Raw genomic sequence first — 17,437 nt, forward strand, 5'->3', positions numbered from 1 at the left:
TGAGGATGTAATAGAAAGTCTCATGCCCAACTTGTATCTTTTTTTTGGAGGTCTGGAGACTTTACCTCATCATCTGTATGGCTAGTGTAGCCAAAGCCCTTGGGAATCAATTCTTGACAATACCCTGGGAAGTCCAATTGTGTGTTAGTGTTCAATTCAAACTCCAATTTTCAATGTCTCATTTGATTGTTTTCTGGACAATTTCCTTAATCTTATGAGGTGAGCATATGCTTGTATAAATAAATAACTCATAAAATTAAAGTTTATGTAGGATATCTACGTTTTTAGAGTAGATTTTTGTTGTTGTTCTTTCCTGGCTTCAATCTTGCAAAAAAATAATCTTAATTGTCATGCATATATTTAAGCACAGAAATCGAAGGGTCAAGTGATATGGAAATAATCTAGGCTTTAAATTTTAACTGAGGTGGTGAGCAGTGTTTAGAAAGAATGGATAGGGAGATTAGGGAGGAGTGCTGACAAAATAGAGGGGACCGTGGGGACTCAGATTAAAAGTAAACAGAGAACATTAGTTCAGTTCAGTTCAGTAGCTCAGTCGTGTCTGACTCTTTGCGACCATGAATCACAGCACCCCAGGCCTCCCTGTCCATCACCAACTCCCGGAGTTCACTCAAATTCATGTCCATTGAGTCGGTGATGCCATCCAGCCATCTCATTCTCTGTCGTCCCCTTCTCCTCCCACCCCCAATCCCTCCCAGCATCAGGGTCTTTTCCAGTGAGTCAACTCTTCGCATGAGGTGGCCAAAGTATTGGAGTTTCAGCTTTAGCATCAGTCCTTCCAATGAACACCCAGGATTGATCTCCTCTAGAATGGACTGGTTGGATCTCCTTACAGTCCAAGGGACTCTCAAGATCTTCTCCAGCACCACAGTTCAAAAGCATTAATTCTTCGGCGATCAGCTTTCTTCACAGTCCAACTCTCACATCCATACATGGCCATGGGAAAAACCATAGCCTTGACTAGACGGACCTTTGTTGACAAAGTAATGTCTCTGCTTTTTAATATGCTATCTCTGTTGGTCATAACTTTCCTTCCAAGGAATAAGCGTCTTTTAATTTCATGGCTGCAATCAGCATCTGCAGTGATTTTGGAGCCCCCAAAAAGTAAGCAAGAAATGAGGACCAGGAGGGAGAGAAAGAAAAGACTATGTAAATAAAAATGAATATGTCCTCTCTGATTTATTTCACCAGTGTTTTATAGTTTTCTATATATAGATCTTTTGTTTGTTTAGGTAGATACATTCCTAAGTATTTTATTCTTTATGTTGCAACGGTGAATGGAATTATTTCCTTAATTTCTCTTTCTATTTTCTCATTATTAGTGTATAGGAATGCAAGAGATTTCTGTGTTTTGATTTTATATCTTGCAACTTTACTATATTCATTGATTAGTTCTAGTAATTTTCTGGTGGAGTCTTTAGGGTTTTCAGTGTAGAGGATCATGTCATCTGCAAACAGTGAGAGTTTTACTTCTTCTTTTCCTATTTGGATTCCTTTTATGTCTTTTTCTGCTCTGATTGCTGTGGCCAAAACTTCCAAAACTACGTTGAAGAGTAGTGGTGAGAATGGGCATCCTTGTCTTCTTCCTGACTTTAGGGGAAATGCTTTCAATTTTTCACCTTTGAGGATAATGTTTGCTGTGGGTTTGTCATATATAGCCTTTATTATGTTGAGGAATGTTCCTCCTATTCCCACCTTCTGGAGGGTTTTGATCATAAATGGATGTTGAATTTTGTCAAAGGCTTTCTCTGCATCTATTGAGATAATCATATGGTTTTTATTTTTCATTTTGTTAATGTGGTGTATTACATTGATTGATTTGCAGATATTGAAGAATCCTTGCATCCCTGGGATAAAGCCCACTTGGTCATGATGTATGATCTTTTTAATATGTTGTTGGATTCTGATTGCTAGAGTTTTGTTAAGGATTTTTGCGTCTATGTTCATCAGTGATATTGGCCCGTAGTTCTCTTTTTTTGTGCCTTCTTTGTCAGGTTTTGGTATTAGGGTGATGGTGGCCTCATAGAATGAGTATGGAAGTTTACCTTCCTCTGCAATTTTCTGGAAGAGTTTGAGTAGGTTAGGTGTTAGCTCTTCTCTCAATTTTTGGTAGAATTCAGCTATGAAGCTGTCTGGACCTGAGCTTTTGCTTGCTGGAAGATTTCTGATTACAGTTTCAATTTCTGTGCTTGTGATGGGTCTATTAAGAATTTCTATTTTTTCCTGGTTCAGCTTTGGAAAGTTGTACTTTTCTAAGAATTTGTCCATTTCTTCCAAGTTGTCCATTTTATTGGCATATAATTGCTGATAGCAGTCTGTTATGATCCTTTGCATTTCTGTGCTGTTTGTTGTGATCTCTCCATTTTCATTTCTAAGAAATCAGAGAGGACACTAATAGATGGAGAAATATACCCTGTTCGTAAATTGGAAGAATAAATATTGTGAAAATGAGTATACTACTCAAAATAATTTATAGAGTCAATGCAATCCCTACCAAGCTACCAATGGTATTTTTCACAGAGCTAGAACAAATAATTTCACAATTTGTATGGAAATACAAAAAATCTAGAATAGCCAAAGCAATCTTGAGAAAGAAGAATGGAACTGCGTAATCAACCTGCCAAACTTCAGGCTCTACTATGAAGCCACAGTCATCAAGACAGTATGGTACTGGCATAAAGACAGAAATATTTATCAATGGAACAAAATAGAAAGCCCAGAGATAAATCCACACACCTATGGACATCTTATCTTTGACAAAGAAGGCAAGAATATTCAATGGAGAAAAGACAGTCTCTTTAACAAGTGGTGCTGGGAAACTGGTCAACCACTTGTAAGAGAATGAAACTAGAACACTCCCTAATACCATACATAAAAATAAACTCAAAATGGATTAAAGATCTAAATGTAAGACCAGAAACTATACAACTCCTGGAGGAGAACATAGGCCAAACACTCTCTGACATAAATCACAGCAGGATCCTCCATGACCCACCTCCCAGAATATTGGAAATAAAAGCAAAAATAAACAAATGGGACACAATTAAATTTAAAAGCTTCTGCACAGCAAAGAAAACTCTAAGCAAGGTGAAAAGACAGCCTTCACAATGGGAGAAAATAATAGCAAATGAAGTAACTGACAAAGAATTAATCTCAAAAATATACAAGCAACTCCTGCAGCTCAATTCCAGAAAAATAAACGACCCAATCAAAAAAGGCCAAAGAACTAAACAGACATTTCTCCAAAGAAGACATACAGATGGCTAACAAACACATGAAAAGATGCTCAACATCCCTCATAATCGGAGAAATGCAAATCAAAACCACCATAAGGTACCATTTCACGCCAGCCAGAATGCATGCTATCCAAAAGTCTACAAGCAATAAATGATGGAGAGGGTAAACCTCTTACACTGTTGGTGTGAATGCAAACTAGTACAGCCACCATGGAGAACAGTGTGGAGACTCCTTATAAAACTGGAAATAGAACTGCCATACAACCCAGGAATCCCACTGCTGGGCATACACACAGAGGAAACCAGAATTGAAAGAGACACACGTACTTCAATGTTCATTGCAACACTATTTATAATAGCCAAGACATGGAAGCAACTTAGATGTCCTTCTGCAGACGAATGGATAAGAAAGCTGTGGTACATATACACAATGGAGTATTACTCAGCCATTAAAAAGAATGCATTTGAATCAGTTCTAATGAGGTGGATGAAACTGGAGCACATTATACAGAGTGAAGTAAGTCAGAAAGAAAAACTACAATACTGTATACTAATGCATATATATGGAATTTAGAAAGACGGTAACGATAACCCTGTATATGAGACAACTAATCTTCGAATGTATAGGCATAAAGTTGTTTCTCTTATTTATATTCTTAATGCTTCTATGAATAATTCCCATTTTGAGTATTGTTTATTTGAAAGATTTTTCCTGTTGATTATTGTTACCTGATGTTTCCCTTTTTAGAGAAGCTTTTTAAGGAATCTTTGACTCTGTTGAGCCTCTCAATTTTATCTTTATTTTTATTGCATTAATGCCTGGTATGTATTATCTTTCTTTTCTTTATGATTATTCTGTTTATCTTGCTAACTTCTTAAACTGTCTGTATACTTGTACACTCATTGCTTTTCCTTTTTATGTAAAGTCTACTACATTTAAGGCCTCAGTGGATAATGTTTTCCATATCCCATAGGTATTAAAACTTTGCATTTTTGTTATCTTTCTGTAATGATGCTGTTTTTAAATGACATGTGCTCAGTGAATGATTAGACACATTGTAAATTTCAGTTTTCTAATAAAAATTTTTTTAAGAATAAAAAAAATAAATGAATATGAACACAGACCAAGTGAAAGAATGTTAAAACTGAAACAGAATTGGAGACTCTCAAATTACTTTAGTCCAATCATTCTACAGTGGGAGAAACTGAGATCCAAGACAGTAATCAATGCATTCTAGTAAGGGGTTTGTCCTAGATCTCAGGGTGGGACTCCTCACTGCTGCGAATGTGAGAGGTAGGAGGACCCAGAACAGAAGCAGAGACTGCTGCTGGGAGCCAGGAAGTGGAGAGACTCACATGAAGAAGTGCTGATAGGGAAATGAAAGTTCAGGGAAAGGCATGTGACTCTGAGAAATTGCGGGGTTTCTTGAGCAGGGAAGTGGGCAGAGGGTGAGGTTTCTGCTGGCAGAGGCGGGATGATGGAGTAGAGTGTGACACTGTGGGATGGACACATGACAGTGGAGTGCGGAGAACAGTGATCTCTAGGGGGAAACTACTCGCTGACGTTGAGTTTGGTGGAGGACCAGGTAAGAGCCCAGGCAAAGGTGAGCGTAAGCACACCTATAACCTGAGCACCCATAGGGAAAGGCAGATGACAGAGGAAGAGCACTAAGCCCCCCAGGAAAGGCAGGGCCCTCAGACAGGCTGGATTCTAATCAGGAGATATGCCAGCCATCTCAGGTTATTCTTTGGGGATCATGTGTATCTAGAGGGCCTATATAACCTCTTTATCTCCATATTTCAGATTTTCAGGCTCTTGGATCTCTGTTCATAATTGTTCAAATAGTCTGTCCCCCTTCTCACAAATCCTACTTCTTCCACTGCCTCCAAACTTTTCCTTGGGGAATGATATATTAAAATATGAGCCCTTGTGTATAATACTGGCATATGTAGGAGTTTGGAGTATTTTTCATGGAGCAATTGAAATATTTTAATTATGAATTTGACAAGATCAGGTGTGCATTTTACACAGCAACTCTGAATCAGAGTGCTGAACAGATCGGGAGAGGATATGGATTGATTGCCCAGATAAGGGGTTAAGGCAATGACCTGAGTCACACATGATGAAAGCGAGGACAAAATGATGGTAGGGTTAGAGCTAAAGAGGCAGAGTTTACAGATTATAGAGAGAAATGCAGTGGTGACTGTGAGGAGTCAGTCAGGAGAGAGAGGTTTGCAAAGAGTGTGCATTGCTAGTTTTCTGTTTGGATGATTGAATGAATATTATTATCATGGAATTGGATGATACCTTCTAATTCCTCTGAAGGTGAATTCCTTAAATATTTTTTTTTGTTTGTTTATTTTCTCAGTCCTATTCTTTCCTGTGAAAATAAGAAATAGAATTAGCTCACTGATGAGTCTAGGAGAGAAACTGGGTTTGTGATATGTCTCAACAGCTTTTTCCTGCCCTTTGTCTCTGGAGTCAAGCTGCTCTCACAAGTGTCAGTTCTGGTCTCTTCCTCCATCTCTTGACTTGACCAGACCCTTGGGGAGGGGTTGCTTAGAGGTTTTCTAACACTTCTTGGACTAGGTAAGTGTATTAGTCTGCCTGGGCTGCAGAGGAAAAACACAGTCTGGGTGGCTTCAACCAGACATACTTTCTTACAGTTCTTGAGACTACCAATACAAGAGAACTTGATTTCTTGTGAAGGTTGTCTTTCTGGCTTGCTTGTAGATAGCCACCTTCTTGATGTCTTCAAATGACTTTTACACAGTGCACGTGAGGAGAGACAGAGAGAGAGAGGGAAAAAGGAGGAAGACTGAACTCACTCTGTGTCTTTTCATATAAGACCCCACTCTTGAGACCTCATTTAACTCTAATTACTTTCTTAGAGTCATCCTCTTCAAGTATAACCACCTTGGGGGTAGGGGTTTCAACACGTGAGTTTACAGGGGACACAAATAATCCATTTATAAGAGTAAATCAGTCTACTTCATTTGGTTTTCAATACCAGCAACCTTACTTGGATTATACAGTTAAGGGAAATCATCTAGAAGATTTATCAGAAGAGAAGTTGACAATTTGATCCATATATCAAATGCTCTCTAGCTTTATCTCATTTGCATTTGAATTCATGAGGTAGGAAAGGATAGTAGTTACTGGGTTCTATAATGTTGCCAAGCATAATTAGATTGTATTGCAGTTATAAATAAACTTGAGAACCTTAGAGACTAAACACAACAAAATATATTTTTCATTCTGGCAAACTCTATGGAGAGCAGGAAGCCTTTCCTTGCTTGTATCTCTTCCACATGGAACAGATGATCTCCAGGCTGGCACTGCAAGTCAAAATGATCAAATGTAACAGTTTATGTGGTAGGGCCTAGAAGAGGCTTACATCTCTAGCACAACACACTCCATCGACCAGAACTCAGTCACATGGTCCTGACCCAATTACAAAAGAGTGGAAGAGTTATGTTTTTTCTCTAGGCCCTGGGTGAAAGTTTAATGAAAATATAGCATTGTATCAGCTATAAGTTCCTAAAACCACAAAATTATTGTATCTGGAATTCTAGCCAATCAAACAACAGTCATAACAATGAGTTTTAATTTTGGTTTTATACACTTCTGTAGTTTAAAGTTCCTTGATAGGCATGAATGCATTGTCAATCTCTGTATGTTCTTGTACCTACCAAAACACTTGGTACTAAAAACTTGAGTGATTTTTTGGTGAGTGAGCATATGAGTTAAACTCAATAGAAAGGCTTCTTCTTCTTTTTTTTTTTTTAAATTGGAGTATAGCTGCTTTACAATGTTGTGTTAGTTTTTGCGGTACAACCGATGGAATCAGCTATTTGCACACATATATCATATTACCCACACTTACCACCCCTCTAGGTCACCACAGAGCACCAAGCTGAGCTCCCTGTTCTGTACAGCAGGTTCCCACTAGCTATCTGTTTTAGCCATAATAATGTATATATGTCAATCACATTTCACAGTTCATCCTACCCCCTTCCCCACCCTATGTCCATATGTTTATTCTCAACATCTGCATCTGTGTTTCTGCTCTGCAAATGGATAAAGAAGCTGTGGTGCATACATTCAATGGAATATTTCTCAACCATAAAAATGAATGATATTTGGTCATTTGTAGAGACATGGATGGACTTAGACTGTGTAATACATATTGAAATAAAATCAGGAAGAGGAGGCCTTATTCTTTATATACTTCATGGTAGAATACACTCTGGGTGGCTACAATGTCAACTCTGAGTATAATGGAAAACTGGCTATAGTTTATACAATTGTATGATGAAAGCATAGAAGATCTGAGAAAGCATGCTTTGCAGTTTATAAACAAGTCAGTAAATTTTTTTTTTAAAAATGATAAATGTGGAAGAAGAAGAGGTGAATGAAAAAGAGAATGCTTTGAGGGTTTTTTAAAGGAGAAGAGTAGAAGTGATGCCCAGAAGAGGAAACATGAATTGAGTGGAGAAACTGGAAGAAATGTGATCTGTTAAAACAGGCAAGACCTGGGGAAGCAGTGCAGTTTCTGTTCTTCATTTGAAGGATAAGATGAAAAGCCCAGAGAGGGGACATAACCTTTCAGTGATACATACAAGTTTGTCCACAGCAGTTGAGGGAAAGAACACAGAATGAAGACTAGTAGTGAGGAGAATGGCTAGAACTCAGACAGCAGAGAATAACCTCAGGTCAGAGCTTGAGAGGAGATGAGAGTGAAAGAGCAATTTTATTATAGTCAGTGATTGGTGGGGAGAACTGACAGTTGGCAGAAGAAGGAAGTTAGATTGGAGATACTAATGGGTAGGTTTCTTGAGAGCAGAGAGAGAGAGAGAGAGAGAAACATGTGCAAATGACATGATTTTTCTGCACCTTGGTTTGCTAGCTATTCTCGTCTTAGTCAGGGACAATGTAGATGGTAAGAATGTCTGTCTGTCATTAATCAAGTGGATGTGGTTAAACTATGGTGGACCTTTCCAAGATGGATCTGGATTCTAAGGGTACCAGAGTGCTTACAATCTGAGCATTCCTGTCTCTAGATCCAGTTTACTCTTTCAAAGGAAGGTGGGAGAGCTTGGGGTCCTGGGTCAGGAAAATGTCATCTTTAGGCTAATTGTAACTTTTCTCTCTCTCTGTTAACTGGTTGACTCTCCATCTTCTATCCTTTCTGTTTGCCTAACTTTTCCTTAATCTACCTGACCATCTACCATCATAGGAGTCCAGGACGACATCTCATTCTATCTTATCCAGATTTCATCTTTGCCAACCATTCAGGGGCACAAAATCAGGGCTCTGGTTGGCTGGATGAGCTGCAGACTCACAGCTGGGAGAGTTAAATAGGTGCAGTAACTTTTCTGTACCCCTGGCCAAAGGGCAACTTCAGCAATGAGGAGACAATAGACCTGGAGCTGCTAGTCCATGTCTATTTGATTGGATTAATTTGGGAGATTCAAGATTATGCCAGACAACTGAAATTTGAATGTAAGTTCAATCCATTCAATTAAAGGTTTATTTCAAAAGGTTTTTCTCTTCCTAGAAACAAACACTTTTCTGGACCATTTTTATTTTTTCTATTCCACCATAAAAATCTTCAAGTATAAATTACTTCGGGTTTATTCCAGATGTTGACTATTCAAGATTTCCTACACTCTTGCTTCTTCCAGACTTCTGTTTTTCTTGTGTTTTTTAAAAATCTTTCTTCAGTGGTCTCCCTTCTATGGCTTAAAACCCAGAGGTACACAACTGTCCCACTCTGTGCCTGACTCCCTTAAAATATGATCTCTTCTTCTACTCAGTTTCTTTAAGTCTATGTCCTAGTCCAACAACCATTGTGATTCATTTTATGCACCTAGGAATGTTGTATTCTCACCTCCCTCACATGAGTTCCTCTTCACCCTCCCCTAACCTATACCATGAACCTCACTTATCATTTACCCTCCAACTTATTCAAATAAAGCCCTCAGTTCTTGGCATTTGTCTCTTATCCCCTTTTCCCAATCCCACCAATTCTTGTCTTCTCTGTTCCTTACTGAATATATCATTGACTCACCCTTATACACTTATAAAACCATCTCCTTGCTCCATTTTTTTTTTATAAGTCTCAGGTTCCCATATAGTTCCTCTAATTTTTTTTCATTAATCTCTCTTTCTTCTTCCTCCACCTTCCCAGATCCCTTTGAATTACAGGTGAGAGTTGGCTGTGAGCTGCATTCTAGGGAAACCACAGAAGAGTTTTTTCAGGCAGCTTATCAAGGATCAGATTTCTTGAGTTTCCAAACTATGTCATGGGTACCATATCCAGAGGGTAAGAGTAGGACCCAGAGTGTCTGTGATCTAATCAATCAGTATGAAGGCATCAAGGAAACAGTGCATAAACTCATCAGCAACACCTTTCCCCAATTTCTCTCGGGTCTCCTCAATGCAGGGAAGATGTATCTCCAGAGGCAAGGTTGGTACAGCCCCCTTTTCTAAGATCTTTCTATATAAGTCTTGCTCCTTTCCACCATTCATTTCAAAAATAAGAAGGGACAGTTTAAGAGGGAGAGGGGGTGCTGGGCAAAAGTTCCTAGAGGAACTTTAATATCAATCTGGATATTTTGTCCCTAAACTGTCTTTTAGAGTCTTCATATGAATATTTTTAATGCCTTTTCCCATTAGACCAGAGGTTTGGCTGACCAGTAGCCCCATCCTTGGGTCAAGTCAGCTATTGCTAGCTTGTCACGTCTCTGGCTTCTACCCAAAGCCTGTTTTGGTGACGTGGATGCAGGGTGAACAGGAGTGGCCAGGGACTCAGCAGGGTGATGTTCTGCCCAACATTGATGGGATTTTCACATGATCGTGCATGTGGATGCTGAGGAGGCAACTGACTTTTCTTGCTGGGTGAGGCATAGCAGTCTAGGAAACAGGACATCTTTCTTTACTGGGGTAAGTAAGATGGAATTTTTAAGTGTGCAAAGGTGATTCTTGAACTTAGAAGTCAGGGAAGAAGAAAGTTTCGTGATGCCAGAACTAAGTGAGAGAGATATTAAGAAGGAATTAATAAAGATGATTACAGAAATTCAGAAATCGAAATGAGGGACACTCAGGTATAAGAGCTTTGTGGGGAGATGAAGAATCCTTCCCAAGCAAGTATGAGAATAAAGTGACTAAATAAGATGATTTCGGTGTTGATCATCTGGTGATGTCCATCTGTAGAGTCTTCTCTTGTGTTGTTGGAAGAGGGTGTTTGCTATGACCAGTGCGTTCTCTTGGCAAAACTCTATTAGCCTTTGCCCTGCATTATTCCCTATTCCAAGGCCAAATTTGCCCATTTCCCCAGGTATTTCTTGACTTTGAACTTTTGCATTCCAGTCCCCTATAATGAAAAGGACATCTTTTTTTGGGTGTTAGTCCTAAAAGGTCTTGTAGATCTTCATAAAACCATTCAATTTCAGATTCTTCAGCATTACTGGTTGGGGCATAGGCTTGGACTACTGTAATATTGAATGGTTTGCCTTGGAAATGAACAGAGATTATTCTGTCGTTTTTGGTATTGCATCCAAGTACTGCATTTCGGACTCTTTTGTTGACCATGATCACTACTCCATTTCTTCTAAGGGATTCCTGCCCACAGTAGTAGATATAATGATCATCTGAGATATATTCACTCTACACATGGACATCACTAGATGGTCAACACCAAAATCAGATTGATTATATTCTTTGCAGCCAAAGATGGAGAAACTCTATACAGTTAGCAAAAAGAAGACCAGGAGATGACTGTGGCTCAGATCATGAACTGCTTATTGCCAAATTCAGACTTAAATTGAAGAAAGTAGGGAAAACCACTAGACCATTCAGATATGACTTAAATCAAATCCCTTATGATTATACAGTGGAAGTGAGAAATAGATTTAAGGGACTAGATCTGATAGATAGAGTGCCTGATGAACTATGGACGGAGGTTCATGACATTGTACAAGAGACAGGGATCAAGACCATCCCCATGGGAAAGAAATGCACAAAAGTGAAACAGCTGTCTGGGGAGGCCTTACAAATAGCTGTGAAAAGAAGAGAAGCGAAAAGCAAAGGAGAAAAGGAAAGATATAAGCATCTGAATGCAGAGTTCCAAAGAATAGCAAGGAGAGATAAGAAAGCCTTCCTCAGCGATCTATGCAAATAAATAGAGGAAAACAACAGAACAGGAAGACAAGAGATGTCTTCAAGAAAATTAGAGATACCAAGGGAATATTTCATGCAAGGATGGGCTCGATAAAGGACAGAAACGGTATGGACCTAACAGAAGCAGAAGATATTAAGAGATGGCAAGAATACACAAAAGAACTGTACAAAAAAGATCTTCATGACCAAGATAATCACAATGGTGTGATCATGCACCTAGAGCCAGACATCTTGGAATGTGAAGTCAAGTGGGCTTTGGAAAGCATTACTGCAAACAAAGCTAGTGGAGGTGATGGAATTCCAGTTGAGCTGTTTCGAATCCTGAAAGATGATGCTGTGAAAGTGCTGCACTCAATATGCCAGCAAATTTGGAAAACTCAGCAGTGGCCACAGGACTGGAAAAGGTCAGTCTTCATTCCAATCCCAAAGAAAGGCAATGTCAAAGAATGCTCAAACTACCGGCATAATTGCACTGATCTCACACGCTAGTAAAGTCATGCTCAAAATTCTCCAAGCCAGACTTCAGCAATATGTGAACCATGAACTTCCAGATGTTGAAGCTGGATTTCAAAAAGGCAGAGGTACCAGAGATCAAATTGCCAACATCCATTGGATTATAGAAAAAGCAAGGGAGTGCCAGAAAAACTTGTTTCATTGACTATACTAAAGCCTTTGACTGTGTGGGTTACAACAAATTGTGGAAAACTCTTAAAGAAATGGGAATACCAGACCACCTTATCTGCCTCCAAGAAACCTGCATGTAGGTCAAGAAACAACAGTTAGAACCAGACATGGAACAATGGACTGGTTCCAAATTGGTGAAGGAGTATGTCAAGGCTGTATATTGTCACTCTGCCTATTTAACTTATATGTGGAGTATATCATGCAAAATGCCAGGCTGGTTGAAACACAAGCTGGAATCAAGATTGCCGAGAGAAACATCAATAACCTCAGACATGCAGATGACACCACCCTAATGGCAAAAAGCAAAGAGAAACTATAAAGCCTCTTGATAAAGGTGAAAGAGGAGAGTGAAAAAGCTGGCTTAAAACTCAACATCCAAAAAATGAAGATGATGCCATCTGGTCCCATCACTTCATGGCAAATAGATGGGGAAACAATGGAAACAGTGACAGACTTTATTCTTTTGGGCTCCAAAACTGCTGCAGATGGTGACTACAGCCAAGAAATTAAAAGACATTCGTTCCTTGGAAGAAAAGCTATGGCAGAGTTAGACAATGTATTAAAAAGCAGAGACAGCATTTTTCAGACAAAGGTCCATATAGTAGAAGCTATGTTTTTTCCAGTAACCATGTGTGCATGTGAAAGTTGAACTATAAAGAAAGCTGAGGGCCAAAGAATTGATGGTGCTGGAGAAGATTCTTAAAAGTCCCTTGAACTTCAAAGAGATAAAACCAGTCAATCCTAAAGAAATCAACCCTGAATATTCAATGGAAGGACTGATGTTGAAGCTAAAGCTCCAATATTTTGACCACCTAATGTGAAGAGCCAACTCACTGATGGTGGGAAAGATTGAGGGCAGGAGAAGAAGGGGGTGGCAGGGGATGAAATGGTTGGATGATATCACTGACTCAATGGACATGAGTTTGAGCAAGTTTTAGGAATTAGTGAAGGACAGGGAAGCCTGGCATGCTGCAGTCCATGGGCTTACAAAGAGTTGGACATGACTGAGCAACTGAATAGCTACAACTGGGAGCCAAAGTGCCAGTTGGCACCATTTTAGAAAATTCTCTCTTTATCTACTTGACCTAACTCTGGTGGATGCCTCTCTGACATTTGTTGCCAACCTTGCTAGCACTGTTCACCCGGTAGTAGCTTTTTTTTTTTTTTAATTATTTTCCATATATATGCGTTAGTATACTGTATTGCTGTTTTTCTTTCTGGCTTACTTCACTAAAAGAGACACAGATGTATAGAACAATCTTTTGGACTCTGTGGGAGAGGGCGAGTGTGGGATGATTTGGGAGAATGACATTGAAACATATATTCTATCATATGTGAAATGAATCACCAGGCCGGGTTCGATGCATGATGCAGAGTGCTCGGGGCTGGTGTACTGGGATGAACCAGAGGGATTGGATGGGGAGGGAGGTGGGAGGGGGGTTCAAGATGGGGAACACATGTACACCCAGGGCAGATTCATGTCAATGTATAGCAAAACCAATACAATAATGTAAAGTAATTAGCCTCCAATTAAAATAAATTTAAAAAAAGAGAAAATAAATCATTTATTTTTTATTGAAGGATAATTGCTTTACAGAATTTTGCTGTTTTCTGTCAAACCTTAACATGAATCACCGTAGGTCCTAGCATTTTCTTGTGAATCCACACTACACCTACCCAGCTAGTGATCTTCTACAGGGACTCCCACCCTATCACACCCAGAAGGCAGCCTTGGCTAGTTCTGATGCCCCTCTAAAGTAGCTCCTGTCTTAACACACCAAACAGGCATCCTGAGCCAAACCCTGTACCCATCGAAAGTGGCTCCTGCCCCATTACACCTAGTGGAAGGCTTAGGACAGGACAGGTGCTCCTCCAGAGCAACTCATGCCCTGCCGGGCCAGCACTGCCTGCCTGCACCCAAAGCAGTCATAGCTATGCTGCATAGCCAGCCTCAGCAAGGCCAGCGCTTCCCACCAGCACAGCTGCAGAAACCACACCACACCACAGTTGGAGGGCACCCACAGACCACACACAGTACAACGTTGGAGCTCCTGGTTCCGGTGACCTGATTGGATTGCTCCTCCCGCAGGAGCCTTGCCAAATAAGGCCTCTCCTGCAAGACCAGGAGACACAGTTGATCTACCTAATATAGGAAAAATGTGGATAGTTGGGCAAAATGAAAAGACAAAGGAATATGTTCTAAACAAATACAGACACCTCAGAAAAAGAAAAATGGAGATAAGTGATTTGCCAGATAAATAGTTCATGACTCACTGGAAAAGACTCTGATGCTGGGAAGGATTGGGGGCAGGAGGAGAAGGGGATGACAGAGAATGAGATGGCTGGATGGCATCACCGACTTGATGGACATGAGTTTGAGTGAACTCCGGGAGTTGGTGATGGACAGGGAGGCCTGGCGTGCTGTGATTCATGGGGTCGCAAAGAGTCGGACAAGACTGAGCGACTGAAATGAACTGAACTGAACTGAACTGACCTGAATGGTCATAAAGATACCTATCAAATGCTCCAATCAAAAGACATAGGGTTGATTATTGGATTAAAAAGAAAAAGATGCAGATATATACTACCTACAAGATATACTTTGAATGCAAAGACACACATAGGCTGAAAATGATGGATGGAAAAATATATTTCATGAAAATTATGTACAGCAACCTGAAACTAGTACAACATTGTTAATTAACTGTATTACAATATAAAGTAAAAATAAAAAGCCAAGGTAGCAATAGATACACCAGACAAATACACTTTAAAACAAAAGTTATGAGAAGGAACAAGATGGCGGAGGAATAGGACGGCGAGACCACTCTCTCCCCCACAAATTCATCAAAAGAACATTTGAACGCGGAGTAAAATCCACAAAACAACCTCTGAATGCTGGCAGAGGACGTCAGGCACCCAGAAAAGCAGCCCATTGTCTTCGAAAGGAGGTAGGAAAAAACATAAAAGATAAAAAGCGAGACAAAAGAAGTAAGGACGGAGCTCCATCCTGGGAAGGGAGGCTTTAAAAAGAGAGAACTTTCCAAACACCAGGAAACACTCTCACTGGCGAATCTGTGGCGAGCCTTGGAAGCTCAGAGGGCCACACAACCCTCTTTTTTTTTAAGATTTTTTAAAAACCCACAGATTACCCGCCAAACGGTAACTCCCAGCGGAGAAGCAGCGCAGACGCCTGCAGACGCCATTAGCAAGCGGGGGCTGGGCAGGGAGGAGCCGGCTGAACTGCTTAGAGAGAGGACTGGGCTTGAATGCCGCGAGAACAATCTGAGAGAACTGGGGAGAGCAAAGCAGACTGTGGGATAGCTTCCCCATGAAAAGATGGAAAGCTCTAACCTACGACTCGGCCAGCCCTGCTCACAGAATAAAGGACTGAGCAGAGTGAGCCGGCTGCGGCTGGCCCATCCCCCATCCCCCGCCAAGACAGGCAGGGAGCGCAGCCAGAGCCGGAGAGGGCAACCGCGGCCCCAGAAAGGCATCTGATACAAACTGCAGGCAGGCTTGTTGCTATTCAGGACTTCTTGGGCTCGGGCCGGTCGATATCCCCCTGAGAAGGTGCACCGGTTGTACACCCAGAAAACTAAGTGGCGGGGACTGGGGAGGTGATAAGTCGCAGAGACTGCGCTCGCCAAACACCTGGTCCCCTGAGCTGCTCGGACTGGGGAAGGCACAAAACGTAGGCCCAACCAAGTCTGCGCCTTTGTGGAGTACCTGAGAACCTGAACTTGAGCAGCTCAGACCTGGGAAGTGCATACAACCCGGCGCCGGCCTCAGACAGTTCCTGGCAGAGCAACCTGGAGCCTGTGCAGTATAGACTGGGACAGCATACGTGCTGTGAGCGGGGGCAAACCCAGTGTGGCCAAGACACTGCGAGCACTCCCCACAGACGCCAGAGATATTCGGCTGCGGCGTTCCTCCCTTCCCAGAACAGGACTGAACAACTGAGCCTTAAAAAGTGTCCAACCACTAGTATCAAGGCAGAAATTAGACACTGAAGAGACCAGCAAACAGAAGCTAAAACAGAGGGAACCACCTTGGAAATGACAGATAGAGACGTCTAGAGGCTACTCCAAGAATAAGACCAAAAACCAGAGGCAAGAGGCTTAAGGCCAAATCCTGAGAACACCAGAGAACTCCTGACTCCAGGGAACATTAATCGATAGGAGCTCATCAAACGTCTCCATACCTACACTAAAACCAAGCACCACCCAAGGGTCAACAAGTTCCAGAGCAAGACATACCACGCAAATTCTCCAGTAACACAGGAAACTAGCCCTGAGCTTCAATATACAGGCTGCCCAAAGTCACTCCAAACCCAATGACATCTCATAACTCATTACTGGACACTTCATTGCACTCCAGAGAGAACAAATCCAGCTGCACCCACCAGAACACCGACACAAGCTTCCCTAAACAGGGAACTTTGACAAGTCACCTGTCCAACCCCACACACAGAGAGGAAACTACATAATAAAGAGATCTCCACAAACGGCCAGAAGAGGGAAAGGCCACCCCAAGCAAAGCATTATAAGCAAGATGAAGAGGCAGAGAAATACTCAGCAACTAAAGGAACAAGATAAATGCCCACCAACACAAACAAAAGAGGAAGATATAGGGAATCTACCTGATAAAGAATTTCGAATTTTGGTGGTGAAAATGATTCAAAATCTTGAAAGCAAAATGGAGTTACAGATAAATAACCTGGAGAAAAGGATGGAGAAGATGGAAAAAAGGTTTAAGAAGGACTTAGAGGAAATAAAAAATAGTCAATATACAATGAATAATACAATAGATGAGATCAGAAACACTCTGGAGGGAACAAACAGTAGAATAACAGAGGCAGAAGACAGGATAAGCGAGCTAGAAGATAGAATTGTAGAAATAAATGAAACAGAGAGGAAAAAAGAAAAACAAATTAAAAGAAATGAGAACAATATTAGAGACCTCTGGGACAATGTTAAACGCTCCAACATTCGAATTATAGGAGTCCCAGAAGAAGAAGACAAAAAGAAAGACCATGAAAGAATACTTGAGGAGATAATAGTTGAAAACTTCCCTAAAATAGGGAAAGAAAGAATCACCCAAGTCCAAGAAACCCAGAGAGTCCCCAACAGGATAAACCCAAGGCGAAATACTCCAAGACACATATTAATCAAATTAACAAAGATCAAAAACAAATATTAAAAGCAGCAAGGGAAAAACAGCAAATAACACACAAGGGGATTCCCATAAGGATAACAGCCGATCTTTCAACAGAAACTCTTCAGGCCAGGAGGGAATGGCAAGACATACTTAA

General features: G+C 40.8%; 1 pseudogene; it reads left to right on the forward strand.

The window, feature by feature from the left end:
- The first annotated feature begins 8,242 nt into the window (after positions 1-8,242).
- On the forward strand, positions 8,243-14,192 carry LOC129540435 (T-cell surface glycoprotein CD1c3-like; annotated as a pseudogene).
- Positions 14,193-17,437: the final 3,245 nt, after the last annotated feature.

The sequence above is a fragment of the Moschus berezovskii genome, chromosome 4 (assembly GCF_049115385.1).
Source record: "Moschus berezovskii isolate FMDL1 chromosome 4, NW_MosBer_1.0, whole genome shotgun sequence".
In the NCBI taxonomy this organism is placed as follows: domain Eukaryota; kingdom Metazoa; phylum Chordata; class Mammalia; order Artiodactyla; family Moschidae; genus Moschus; species Moschus berezovskii.